Genomic DNA, 14,779 nt, shown 5'->3' with positions numbered 1-14,779 from the left:
GGGGTAACACTGAAGGAGTAACAGGTTCTCCCGAGCTTGAATGAAGGGTGAACAAGGGTTTTTACTCGCAGTAGAAGAGGAGTAACTCTGAAACTAAAGAGTACGTTGAAATCTATCCTTTGTTTATTGAAACAGACAGAGTAGCAAATGTTTTTATGTTGTTACTAACGTATTTTATTTCAAGAAAAGTAAAGAAATACGTTTTCGTATTATCTTGTGAAGGGAGGGTCAGTCGCCAGAGTTGTGCTGACGTCACAGAGAGCCGTGCTGGGAGTGGTTGAAACAGCGGGCGTGAGACAGAAGCAGATTGTAAAGGAGGGATCAGTAGTTAGGAGCAAAACTGACGTCACAAAAGGTCGCGCTGGCATTGGTCAGACCACGAGCGTGAGCCTGAGTCTGATTGGTTAATAGATAGAAGCCGCATTAGGATTGGCCGAAAAAGAATTGTATGTTGGATTCTTATTTGACTGCTTGTGTGAGTCGCACCGATAGCAGAGTTTAAGGGTTTGCAGAATATTCTTTCATAGATCATTCATCCGGAATGTATGGCGAAAAGAGAAACATTTCATTAATAAAGAAAATTAAGAATTTCTTTAACAAAATTAAGCCTGTGTTGACTAGAAAGGGAATTCCTATTCCGCCACCAAAAACACCTGCTTCTTTTATGATGATGGAAAGTGGATATCATACTTGTGTATGGTTGGAGAAATAGATGGAATATATAAAAGGTGATGGAGGTCTAGCTTTTCCAGAACATGGTAGTTTTAATGGGAGAATTCTTCAGAATTTGAGAATGAATGATTTGGAACCAAGACCTAGGTTAACTCAGTATGACGATTTGGTAGAATGAGAAACTGAGTCATTCAATGCAGAGGTGGTAAGCGATATAGAGGATTTTTTCCCAGATATTTACATGAGTCACGCGAAGGTCAGATGAAGCAATGGAGAAGAGCTATGGTATCAGAAGGTTTATACCCAGTGTTAATGGCTGAAGAACAGTCGGGAAGCAAGTGTAAGGAGAAAACAAAACACATGAATGTGACGGGATATAGTGAATCAGATGATGAATTATTGTAGAAAATTCTAACTAAAAATCCTCCACCGTACCAAGAAGAACCCAGTAGAGTCACCCCAAGTGCATCGGTAATGGGAACACCCTTAATTCCTCAAATTTTACATGACACATCAGTTATGTTATATGTTTTCCCTCTCTGATGGCATTTTGAGCCATCAGTATGATTGGGTCAGCCTGTAATATGATTACCAAAAGCCATTTGAGTATTTTATGTATTTTTTTTAAATATTTGAGTCAATTTTGCTGCATGTCATAGGTGTTTGAATGAATTATGTGGCTGTCATAATACATATTAATAACGAGTTACCTGGGGTCCGCACAGGGCAGCTAATGGAATGTTATACCTTCATTTCAAGTTTCAGGGTGTGAGAGAGAGACTGAGACCAGTGGCATAGCAAGGGGGAAGTGTGGGGTTTCGGTCCGCCCCAGGTGGCCTGAATTTTTGAGCGCTCTTACCTGCGGCCATTGCGGGGTGGCAAACGCAGGGATTGTCAGCAACCCACCCCCAGCTCTTCCCCTGGCCGTCGCCGGGCGGCAAATGCAGGGAGCGCCATGGGCGGCAAAAGGTCTAGCTACCCCACTGACTGAGACTGAAACAAACTCCTTAGAAAAGGTGTAACTGAGAAGAGAAATACCAGCCTATCATTGGCAGCAAACGGTCAGTCATACCGATACTTGGGCAACACAAGAAGAGCGAAAAATAAATATTCCATGACTGCTTAAGACTTCATTGGAAGAAGACCGATCCTGCCCATCACCACTCACCTACCTATGTGCCACGCTCTACTTGGCGGAATGTTTTTTGGTACTCTAAACGCACTGACCTAAGACAAAATACCAATTGTTTGACTCGCATCTCATTACTCTCTGCGCGTCTACATATCCAGGCTCTTCTTTTATGTACATAAGTTATAATCACATGTATTTGAGTATGCATGGTTTATTCCATGCTCTTCTTTTATGGTCATTAGTTCTAATAATATGTATTAAAGCAGACACCGAGCACACTTATTTCGGAGGCAAGGGTGAAGCTGTGATCATCTAGGGTATGGGTACTCGTAATTGTTTTCCCAGAGGCCATAAGGTAAGGTGCATAGCATGACCAAGGGCCATGTTGATGCCAGCAGGATGAGGTTCGGGGTGGTGTAAGGTGGCATTAACAGAAGAAAAGCATGTACTTGGTGTGGACTGTGAGGCGTGGAACATGGTGCGGACAATGAGTCATAGAGTTATTTTGAGGATCAAATAATATCCTTTTCATGCCTTTGTCCCCTTAATTACCACTAAATTATAACGGTGGGTGAGCCACAGAAGTCTTGAGGAAAATCTGAGCCAAAGGCCTGGCTTTCGCTCAGCTTGAGGTTTCCTTGGATACTCAAACCCAACACAAACCGAGCCTTCATGTTGTTTCTGTCTCCCTCCCACACTCTAAACTCTTGCGCCAAGAATTATAGACCAAGGATGAACTTTTAATGCAAAACCTGAGAGGGAAATAGATACCCATCTAGTGGCTTAACTGCACAACGTGAAACCAGAGAACCTTGGATCAAACCCTGCTTCCCCACTTGAACATATTGTGTGATCCTAGGCGGATTTTTCATTTCACGTCACATCCTTTTTCTTCATTATCACATGTGAGAGCACACAAGTTCAGGATGTACTCCTGCATTTGATTTGAAAAAACTATAATATTGTTCCAAGTATAACAACAACCTAGGCCATCCAGAGGGCGCACATGACAAATGACTTGCCTCTCGGTTCACTAATGGCATTGTTGTGAGGGCGGTCAGAGGCATGAATACTTCTATGTTCAAATCTGAAAACAATCACTTCCAATAAATGCCTCTCAATGCAGTGATATCATCCAATGTGATAACATAAAACACGTCTGCATGTTAATTAAATAAACTCTCTTTAAAATGTGTCATATTTTTACATTATTTCTGGAGATATTTGGTGCAGGACACCTTTGCTACTTATCCTTTACTGTAGTTAATACAAAAGTAAATGCTTGCTTGTTTAACAGCTTTCTGAATGTTAGTGCTCAGTCAAATAAACAGCAACCCAGTGCTGCTGTTGACCAGGGGGCTGTGTGTATAGGTCGGGAGGGCCACAAGTGCCCCCCGTGGCCTACTTTGAGTATCTCTGATCTAGGGTGTGATCTAGGTCCATATGATTCAGAAGATGCTGCTTATCTGTGACAAAACCATGGGATTTGACCCCTACAGTAATACATGTCTGATTCTGCATTTATTGCTGCTCTTGCTATAAATAACATGTTTTATTACACCAAATTTGTCATTACAGGGTCCATTAGTGCACAGATCAAGCCCTGCAGGAATGTATAGATTAGGGTACTCTCCATTTTTGTTATTACACCCAATGAGTAAGGAGTTAGACTAACAATTCTAAATACAACGAGGCATAAGCACTTTCCTTTCCTCTTCTGTGGTCACAGAAAATATGTACAAAGTAGTATTTTATCCAACAATTGTCTGTGCTGAAAAGCCGTCTTTTAGCAAAATATAAGTAAAGGATATGGTAAGAAAAAAAAGACGTGGGAAACCTCCATGGCCTCTTTATGGAAGACATTTCTTCAACGAGAGAAGGATCTCAATGATCTTTATTGAAAAGTTCAGCCAGACAACAGTGGATAAATGTTTCAGCCAAAGTGTGGCTTCACTGTACTCCAAATTATTGGAAAGCAATAATCTGTTCTTCATTACTTCCTCAGGTGAATACTCGATCATATGACAACAGAGGAAGAAATAGCTAGACCATGTCTGGTGTCCTATACACTCAATATGGCTGACCCTCGTGAGAATGTCATTCATTTTTCCAGTTCACAGGATTTATTGACCACCCCTCCGACATGATCCCAATATTGCTGAAGTGCCTTTTCTGTAAGTGGTGTAGTGGGCATGGTAAGGGCCACAATACACAATCAAAGTTTACAGTGTTTTGGATTCTATTTGGCTCTACTCGTAACATAATTTTTAAACAATTTTATTGATAATAAAAGTGAACATTGGACATTTTCAAGGTTTACATTGTACTTATCAATCGTACATAATCAATATGAAGACATGCGGTGGACACAGTATAAGCTCGCAAGAGAAAACAAATATCATAATCAGCATAGCTCATCAACAACAGCCCCTCAATCCTGGATATTCCCGTCTCTCTTCTTTAACCATCCGAATCAGTATCACTTTCTAACTGGGGTGGTTCACAAATATTTCCTCTATATTCATTCCAGGCTCCCCAAATTGCCCCCCACTTTCGCAGGCATTTCCTATTTAAATAGACTGTCTTTTCGGTAACCATTGAGGAGTCTAAGTCCGCGCTCCAGTCTCTAAGCGCCGGAGACACAGGGGAACCCCAGGCCTTGGCCACATTTCGTTTAGCGTACATAATACCTAACGTTGCCCAAGCCTGCAGGGGGTTACTTAGGTCATTTGGTTCCCAAATGTTCAGTAGGCACCGTCGCGGCTCAGGGAGCATTGAAACATGAACCACTTGGGATATAGTTCGCATTACCTTGGTCCAATAACTAGCAATCACAGGGCACTCCCAGAAAGTATGATAGGACGTCCCCTCTTCTCCGCATCCTCTCAGGCAATATTGGTGAGTGGCTCTTCCTATCTTATGTAGTGTGACCCTAGTGTAATATACTCTGTGTAGGACTTTTAATTGTATCAGTCTGAGCCGTGATGATACAGCAACCTCCTGAGGTGAGGAGAGTGCGGTTTGCCAGTCCGATTCGTCGAAATCACCTAGTTCTATAGTCCAGGCGGTTTTAAGTCTGTCCATGGGGTCAGGCATATTATTAATTAGCTCACGGTAAACCAGGGAGGTCGCCCTGTTAAGCATGTGTTCCGTAAGCAGTCTATCCTCTAGGGGGGTAGATTCAGGTAGCATTCCCTCTGCCGGGAGCACCGACCGCAGGGCATTAGTGATTTGCAAATAACGGAAACGTTCCGTCTCCACCAAGGTGAACTGGCCCGCTAATTGATCAAAAGTAAGGATTTTACCCCGTCTATAAATGTCTCCAATCGTCGAAATTCCTATGCGGTCCCAGGCCTCAAATCCCTTACTATTACAAAGTCGGCCGAGGCGGCGCGACGCCCAAAGAGGTGTCATCTGCGTAATCATGTTCTGACATTTGAGACGTGCTGATGCCATGTGCCAGAGCTTCACCGTATGGGCCGTAGGGCCTATCAGGGTTGTTACACCCCGGGGATCATAGAGCGCGGTCATTACTCCTCCCACCCCTAGGTCATATCTGTCCGCCTTGAACGCGGGCTCTGTCTGCGGGGCGTGGAGCCAGTGATTTATGATCTTTAGTTGTGATGCCCAATAGTACAACTGGACATCCGGACGCGCGATGCCTCCATCAAACCATCCTCTTACCAACTTTAGTCGGGAAATGCGTGGAGGTTTGTCCCCCCAGAGTAGGCCTGAGACTAGTGCGTTTATGGACTGAAAGTATTTCGTAGGCACCAGAAACGGGGTATTTTCTAGGATATAAAGAAATCGCGGTAACTTCATCATTTTAAATAGAGCGGCTTTTCCTAATAGGGTCAGCGGTAGGGTGTGCCAATGCTTCACATCTGTGCGGAGTCGCTCAAGTGGTGGCAGCAAATTATGGTGATAGAAAATCTCTTGATTCGGCGTCACCCATACCCCCAAATACTTGAAGAGTCCGTCAGTAACCCTCAAGGGGCAATCGTTCGGGAGGATTGGTGGGGGACCTTTGAGGACAAATAGTATCGACTTGGCCCAATTAATGGTGTATCCCGAGGCCCTCCCAAACACCTTACAGATGTCAAGGAGAACCAGGAGAGAACGCCTGGGGCGAGTCAAATAGAGAAGAATATCATCAGCGTACAACGATATGCGGTCCTCCCATGATTCAGTCCAGTTGAGACCTTTTATCATGGGGTCCCACCGTATCCATGCCGCCAACGGTTCCAGAATTAATGCAAAAAGCAGAGGCGACAGGGGACAACCCTGACGCGTACCACGACCCAGCTGGAAATCCCTGGAAATATGGCAATTGGCCACAACATGTGCAAGCGGATTGTATATAGGAGTTTGATCCATGCGCAAAACTTCAGCCGAAAGTCTAGATGTCGCAGCACCGTGAATAGATACGGCCACTCGACCATATCGAAGGCCATTCGCGCTGGGATCTGCGCCATGACCGCATGAACTCTCCTTAAATTTAAAGCAGTACTCCTGTTTGGCATGCATCCGGATTGATCCGGATGCACCAGAGTCTCCAAATGTGGGGTTAGTCGCACAGCGATAATTTTGGCCAGTATTTTTGCTTCCCGTTCAATAGCGAGATAGGGCGATATGATGTACAGTCTTCTGGGGGCTTACCGGGTTTTGGTATGGCTATGATCGTTGCAGTCCGTTGATCTCTAGGTAATTCCCCCACGGCCAAGCTATCGTTAAACATCTGCAATAGATGCGGGGCTACATGATCTGAGACGCACTTATATAGTTCTATTGGAATTCCATTTGGCCCTGCAGCTTTGCCCGACTGCAAGGAGTGGATAGCACTCACGACCTCAACCATAGTGAAGTCCGACTCCAGAAGATCAGCGTCAGCATCCGAAATGGAGGGCATTTTGATATCATTAAGAAGACATATCCGAAGAGGACGTGTAAACCGCTTCAAAGTAGTCAGCCAAAGTATTTACTATATCTGTGGGGGAGGTGTGCACCATACCCTAGGTGGAGCGAAGCTGTGCTATCGTCCTCTGGGCCTTGTCTTTCTTTTCTAGCCACGCTAGAAGTCTCCCTGCCTTATCGCCCACCTCGTACACAAGATGTTGAGTGCGCATAAGCCTTTGTCTGACCTGTACTCGCTGATACTCTGTGAATTCCGCCTGTTTAAGGCGTAATTGACGTTTAGCCCCCTCAGTGGGATCTTGATCGTGTTTGGCCTGCAAAGTGTCTAGTTCTCGCTCTAGTGTTGCCAGGTCTTCCTGCACAGTCCGCTTGTGGCCTGTTATGGAGGCGATCGCCTGGCCTCTTAACACCGTTTTGTATGCTTCCCATAGGACCCCAGGTGAGTCCACGGAAGTGACATTCTCTTGGAAGTGACATTTTGTAGTGGTGACTAGGTCCCGTCTAATTTTGGAAACTGTAAATAATGGGGCGAGATTGGGAAAATACGCCTCCGGGTTTTTACATGAGAGGTGTATACCATGAAAAGCGGGGAATGATCTGATATACCCCTTGGGCCGATCTTTACATCTAGTATGTGTGGCAAACTGTCAGTAGAAACAAAGAAATGGTCAATACGCGAAAGACTATTGTGTACCCCTGAATAAAAGGTGTAGCCGCGCTACCCGGGGTGCCTGAACCTCCACCCGTCTGTAAGACCCATAGCTTCTACATAGCCTTTCAACCTCGCCTTGTTCGTCCCTGTCCTCCTGTTGAGGTGGCGGTCAAGACCATCATCGAGAATCGCATTAAAGTCTCCGCCCAATATGAGCTCGCCCTCCGGGAGCGTGAGCAGAAATGCACTGAGGGCGGGGAGAGCTATTGAGTGCAGGGCAGGGGGGATGTATACCAATACCATGTTAAATCTCTTCCCCTCCCATAAGCAGGAGATAGCTGCAAATGGCCTGCTTGCATCTTTCCACACCTGTTGCACTATCACGGGAAAACTCTTACGCATTAGGATTCCCACCCCCCTGGAACCAGAGGAGAACTCAGAATGTATCACCATTGTGTAGCCCCATCGATCCAAAGCCTTACATGTCGACCCCACCAGATGCGTTTCTTGAAGTAGTACCAATGCCGGGGCTGCCCTACGCACATATTGCAACACTAAACCCCTGTTGATTTTGTCCCCCAAACCGCCCACATTCCAGGTAAGCAGGGTCAGGGGGGGTACCTGAGCAACAATCGGGGCATTATCATTTGTTATCACATCAGCCAAGACCTCATCCGCCATCATAATTAAATAATCCTTGAAAGCTCAGCAGCATTCCACCCTTGCAATCACGTGTATCCTTGAAGTACAGTCCAAAACCAAGGCACAAAACAAAGTGCAACCAACCCTTCCCCCCCTCGAACAGTTCAATCTGAATTTGTACACAATCACTACAGTCATTTCCACCAAGAACTCTGTGGCATCTCACCCCTGAAACATCCCCTTGACTCCCCTCCATCCCCCTCCCTGCTCCCCTGCCTGTGGACTGCAAATTGCCCACCCCCCAACCCGGCAGAGTGCCTATGAGTCCCCCACCCGTACTAACTGCGTAGAGGCGAATCGTCCCCCCCCCCTCGGCACAGTTTTCAATGAAAGGTCATAACAGTGCAGCCCGCAATCAAGAATATTTGCCTACGCAAAATCGCCATAACATGTCAAAGTAAATACAGTTAACCACATTATATACCCGGAATCACTAAAGTCAGACCCCTACTCCCAGTGGCACCCCACGCAAACAGCTCGCCCCCCTTAATACTTGCAAGTGTCCATCAGGGTCAGTCCTTCTATAGGTCTCCTGTGCCTCTCACTCTTGTTCCGAGAGGCCGCTTGCCCCAGGTCATCTCCCATCACTGTTGACTCCAGTCTATCTCCAGGTCCCTGCTCCGGTGCGCCACGGCGTCCACCAGGTTTGCCTCCGACTTTAGTCCATCCATCCAGCCAGTCCCAGGTTGCCTCAGGTGAGTCGAAAAACCAAGATTTACCGTCCCGTTCGACTCTTAATTTCGCTGAAAAAAGCATCGCGTACTTGATGTCTCTGCCTCGCAGTTCTTCTTTCACCGCCTGGAAGCTGCGTCGCTGCGCCTGCACCCGAGCCGTGAAATCCGGAAAAAAGGAGACCTCGTAATTGTCAATCTTTAGTGGGGGGCCCGCTCTGGCAGTTTGTAGAATATTGTCTCGGTCCCAAAAGTTGAAGACTCTGGCAATAATAGGTCTGGAAGAGGCCCCGACTTTAGGCTTCCCGCCCGGTACTCTATGGGCTCGTTCCATGGAGAAAGATGCAGACAATGTCTTGGGCTTCAAGTGTTTAGTGATGAGCTCCTCCACATAAAGGTCAGCCGCCGGCCCCTCCATTTTCTCCGGAAACCCAAGAATCCTGACGTTATTGCGACGGGCCCTCCCTTCATAGTCGTCGAGCTGCTGTGCCATACGAGCCTGTCTCTTTTCCATGTCCGTCATTTGGCGTTGGAGCTCGGAAGTATCTTCCCGGAGTGCCTCCGTCACCACCTTGAGTTCACGCACTTTTTCATTCGTCTACTTAAAATCGGCACGGAGTAATGAAACTTCTGTCGTTACAGAGTCCATAGACGTGCGCATTCCTCCGATGGCTACCAGGACATCATGGAGCGTGGGCTCCTTTGGTTGGGGAGATGACCCTTTTGCGCCGTCTTTTTCCGTTCTTGTCGAGTCGACTTTGTCTCCACCCTGCTGCCATGCATATTTGGACAGTCTCGCCTGGGTGTTATTCTTGGAGCTTCTGCTTCCTGTCGCCATTGTCACCCCCCAGCGAAAGGCCCGCCGGTCAAACGCGGCCAGGAAAATGCATCAGCGTTTTTCCACCTGTATCCAGAACCGGAGCAGTTGGTGTATGTCCTGTCCCCCATCCGACAGATCACCAATGGACACACCTCACACCCCCATGTCCTTTAAGGGCTGGACGCGGCCACCAGCACTGCACAGTCGGCTGTGGAGGGGGGGTGAGGGGGGGCAAGCAATCCGCAACCCAGCAGTCTAGCCGGGACCTCCCTGAGCAAGGCGGGAAGGGAGAGGGCGACACTAGGGTCCTGATCGTCGCCCAGCGGGTCCGCAGAAGCCCCCCGGCATCGCAGTATGCCCCAGGCACTGCCCAGGCGTTGTCACCCCGAGCGCTGTCCGGGTTTGGGCAAAGCGCTCCCAGAGGCCACCGGAAGGTCCCGGTCTACGCAGGCTCCGCCGTGCGATACACAGGCCGCGGTGGGTCGGTATGGCCCGTGCCGCCTCTCTCCCCCTCCGCAGCGGCGCCGCGTCGCTGTCTCTATGTCCGTGTGCAGCTAGGCCACAAAGCCGGGGCCTAGTTTTTTTTTGAAAATCTGTTTATTAGCAGGGTAGTCAGAGCATTTGCACAGTGTCAGTAACATAGCATATATTCAGAATTAAGGCAGCTCCATCGGGCTCAGCAACAGCGTGAATATTATACATTTTAACTTTTGTTGTGTTTTCAGACAATCAAACAATCCCCTTAAGAATTACAGAAATCCCACCCTCCACCCACAGAAAAAGTCCCACCCAAGACACTCCCATCATACGTATGTATACAGTATTTAGTACCAGGGCGCACCCAACAAGCAGATCAATTTTAATATGCATAGTTTTGCATTTTTACACAACCAGACAGTGGCATAAGCAATATTATCACGGGGTACCCCGTATCACAATTTAGTGCATCATGTTCGTGCGAGGCACATGTAGGTCCATCAACAGCTACGCATAGTACAGTTTACGGTATTGAAATATCAGACTCTTCATCACTCCCTGTCTCAAACCTCCCTAGTATGGTAAACCAATCTAATGAAATCGGTGTTTTTCTGAGGCCTCTGCGTTCTTCGCGTTGTAGCGCCGCACCTTCCGCTTTGCCCCAGCGTAACATTTCCGCTTTCCACAAATCAGGGTCAGGTGGCTTGAGAGACTTCCACCTCATCGTGATGGCATGCTTCGCAAGCAACACAGCTAGATCAGTAAAACGTGCTGCAACGCTTCTCTTACGCGCTGTTGGACCCAACCCCAGGAGCGTGTATTCCATGGTGAGCAGCTGCATCAATGCACCTGTGTCCGTAAGTGTGTCATTAATAGTAGTCCAGAAATAACCCAGTTTGGAGCAGCTCCACAACATATGTGTCAGTGACGCATCATCTACAGCGCATCTAGGGCAGGTCTCAGTGGCATTGGGGAACATTGCATGCAAACGGTGTGGTGTTAAGTATGCTCTATGCAGGACCATCAGTTGGATGAACTTAAATTTGGGGTTTCTAGCTACTTTTTTGGGGAATTGAAGGATCCTCTCCCATTCCTTGTCTCGTAATGGCCTCCCTATATCTCCCTCCCATTTGGTCCTGAGAGGTGATAGTGAAACCGCTCGTCCCGTTCTAATGCTAGCAGTGAGCCATTTCGTCAGATGACTTCCCGTTCCCATGAGGTATTGCATCGTCAGCAAAGGGTTCGTGGGTGGTTCCACCCCCCCAGGCGCCCACTTCCCCAGTACGTAGCGGCGGATGCTAGCATGCATAAGGAACGAACCCCCAGGTACGCCATGCGCGGTCCTGAAGTCTGCAAAGGACAGCATCCGCCCTCCAGTAAAAAGGTCTCCCACGTGTGTCACACCTGCGTCATGCCAGGGCACTAGTTTTTGTGTCGTGAGCGGTCCCGACCCCAAGGGCATACCCAGCAGCGGAATTGTGGGGGCGTAAGATGACAGAGGAGTCGTGTACTTCACCGCCTTCCGCCAGTATTGTACTGCAAGCCGGAGAAGCGGTGAGGTGTCACTCGGCAGTTCCGAGCGGGGCAGGAGCAGGACATGTATCCTCCCCTTAGTGAGATCGTCTTCCACCATATCAATCTTGTGTAGGTTTCTACCAGCAAGCCAATAGGCCAGCCATTGCAGTTGACATGCAAAGTTGTAGGCCCTGAAGTCTGGTACTCCCATACCTCCCGCGCTGGTTGCGAGCCGCAACTTAGCGAGGCCTATACGCCTCCGCCCTTGTCCCCATATGAGTTCCGTAAGGAGCGTATGCCACGACGCTGTGAACGTCGTGGCAGGGATCAGGAACAGTAAGTTCGTAAAGTAGTAAAGGAGACGGGGAAGCATCACCATCTTGGAAATGGCAATCCTGCCGGCCACCGAGAGAGGGAGAGACAACCAGAATTGTATCTGGGATTTAAGTGTCCTCATAGCCCGTCCAAGGTTGCCGTCAACCATCATTATGGCATCCCTGTAAACCTGTATCCCGAGGTATCGGAAGGTAGTATCCGCCATCTGAAACGCGTGTGGCGCAAATGGCAATAGCGTAGTCGAGGCAGCGGCGGCAAAGGTAAACCCGTAGGACTTAGTTTCGCTTATGGTGAGGCCAGATAACGATCTAAAGTCCTCAAATATAGAAGGGATAGGGTCCAGGTCACCTCGCAAGTTATGCAGGTATAGGATAATATCGTCAGCATAGGCGGACACTATATGTGTTGTCTCACCCCTCCTAATTCCACGGTGGGGGGGGCACAGTCCGGAGTTTACAGAGCAGTGGCTCGAGCGCCAGAATGAAGAGAAGCGGGGAGAGGGGGCAACCTTGCCTCGTACCCCTTGCTATGGCTATGGGACCCGAGATGTGTCTGGATGTGCGCACCCGAGCCGTGGGGTGTGTGTATAGCAGCTTGACCCACGCTATATACTCTTGAGGGATTCCGAACCTTGCGAACACAGCGAACATGAAATCCCATCTGAGGGAATCGAAAGCCTGCTTCAGGTCCAATGAGATGCATCCCTCCGAGTCTAAGTCTGTCGGGTCGCGCAGCGTCAGCTGGGCCAAGCGTCTAAGATTCATGGCCGTGCTCCTGCCCGGCACAAATCCGCACTGGTCAGGGTGGATCAGTTGCGGGATGTATTGTGCCAGTCTTGTCGCTAGCACTTTACTTAGAATCTTGTAATCGGTGTTGAGTAGAGATAAGGGTCTGTAGCTAGCAAGGTGCAGCCCATCCTTACCCGGCTTTAAGAGGGAGGTTATCAAAGCTTGGAGGGAGGACTGCGGTAAGCAGTCAGTCCGTAGCGCTTCCAAATAAAGGGCATGGAGGCGCGGGGCCAACAGGTCCATAAATGCGGTATAGAACTCGGCCGGCAAGCCGTCCGTCCCAGGAGTTTTGTTTCCCGGGAGTGCGCGCATCGCCTGCCTAATCTCCGCGATAGAAATGTTACGTTTCAGATCGTCGCTTTGCCTGTCAGTAAGTTTGGGCAGCTCTAAATCCCTCAAAAAACCCTCGAATGCAGTTTGTGATAGGCAGCTGTGAGGGCTGTAAAGCGTGGTGTAATAGTCCTCGAACGCGGCGTTGATTCCTGCTTGTGTCGAAACTAGTATGTCGTCTTGGTCCAGTACTTCTAAGATGGGATGGTGTACTGGGGAGTCACGTAAGATACGGGCCAGCAGAGCGCCCGTCCTATCTGCCTGTGTGTGGTGCCTCAGTGTGTATTCCCTGTAGTCCAACAATCTCAAGTCTTCCAGTAGTTCGGCGTGTTTTACATGTGCATCCTGCAGTGGCGTGAAATGTGTGTTCGTGCCCGCAGCCTCACACTCCAGCGTTGCCAGTCTACCCTCCACATCTTTCAGATCTGTAATGACTGCCCTTCTCATGCCCACTTAGTGGCCATCGCCTCCCCCCTGATGAAAACTTTAAAGGCGTCCCATTCCACTTGTCGTGAGCTGGCAGTGTCAGTGTTTGTGTCGAAATAACCCTCAATGGCATCCGCCATAGTGGACTTGAAGACCGCATCTTCCAGTAGCTCCGTGGACAATCTCCAGGTCGGGATTGGGGTCGTCTGTCGGCCCCATTGCCAAGTCAGTTCAACTGGGTTGTGATCAGATAGGGTCTTTCCCATGTGTCGGGCTTGAATAACTGATCCTAGTAAGGAACGGGAGCAGAAGATTCGGTCTATCCTGGAGTGGAGACTGTGCGGAGGGGAGTAAAAGGTATATTCCCTGTCCTGTGGATGTGTACTGCGCCATGCATCTGCTAGATCCCATCCCTCCGCCCACTGTGTCAGTGCATCTGCCTGTCGCCTGCTTTCCGTGGCATGTAGTGGGGGGTGTGACCTGTCCAGGGCAATATCCAATACAGCATTGAAGTCCCCTCCAACCACCCAGTGGTGCTCCACCCAATCCGCAATGACCCTGTTGACATTGATCAAAAAATCAGATTGTCCCGCGTTTGGGGAGTATACACAGCCAAGCACAACAGCAGCCCCATCCAATAATCCCTTCACAAATACATATCTACCCTCCTTGTCAATTCTTTTTCTCCAGTGGCTTAAAGGGAACAGAGTTACGGAGCCAAATAGCGGCCCCCCTAGAGAATGCAAAATAGGACGTAGCAAAAAATTGGCCCTTCCACTTCTTATGCAGTTTCAAACTTTCAGCATAGTTCAGGTGTGTCTCTTGTAGGCAGGCCATCACAATGCCCCTGCGGTTCAGCTGGGCAAGTATCCTGTGCCGCTTATGAATCGAGCCCATGCCCCTCACATTCCAGGTGCACAAATTATAAACATTAAGTGGCCCCATGACTGGTCGTGTAGCGCGGCATAAATGAGTATGTGGGCGCACGCGCCCGGTACTTCTTATTGCAGAGGAGGAGTGTCAAGCAAACAGTTAATCCCTGAATACTAAGGTCCCCAGGCCAACGGGCTCGAGGTCCAAACCATGATGCCCAACAGGGGCAAGAGTCAAACAGTTCCATGTGCCTGCGGTGGGGGGCGCAGACTACTATCGCCGTACTTGTACTGGCCTGCGATGACATAGCGGCCCTTAGTAAAGCAATCCCTCAAGCAACCCACCCGTGTGCAAGGAATAATACAGTCAATACGTTACCACCCGGAGTGCGGTCACGATGACGATGTTAAAATTCTTCCGCTGTCTGCGCCGTGATCTTTGGGAAGAGTTGTATGCTGTCCGCTGATCCTG

This window comes from Lissotriton helveticus, chromosome 1_1 (genome assembly GCF_964261635.1).
Source record: "Lissotriton helveticus chromosome 1_1, aLisHel1.1, whole genome shotgun sequence".
NCBI lineage: Eukaryota > Metazoa > Chordata > Amphibia > Caudata > Salamandridae > Lissotriton > Lissotriton helveticus.
Note: the sequence above shows the minus strand (reverse complement) of the source record.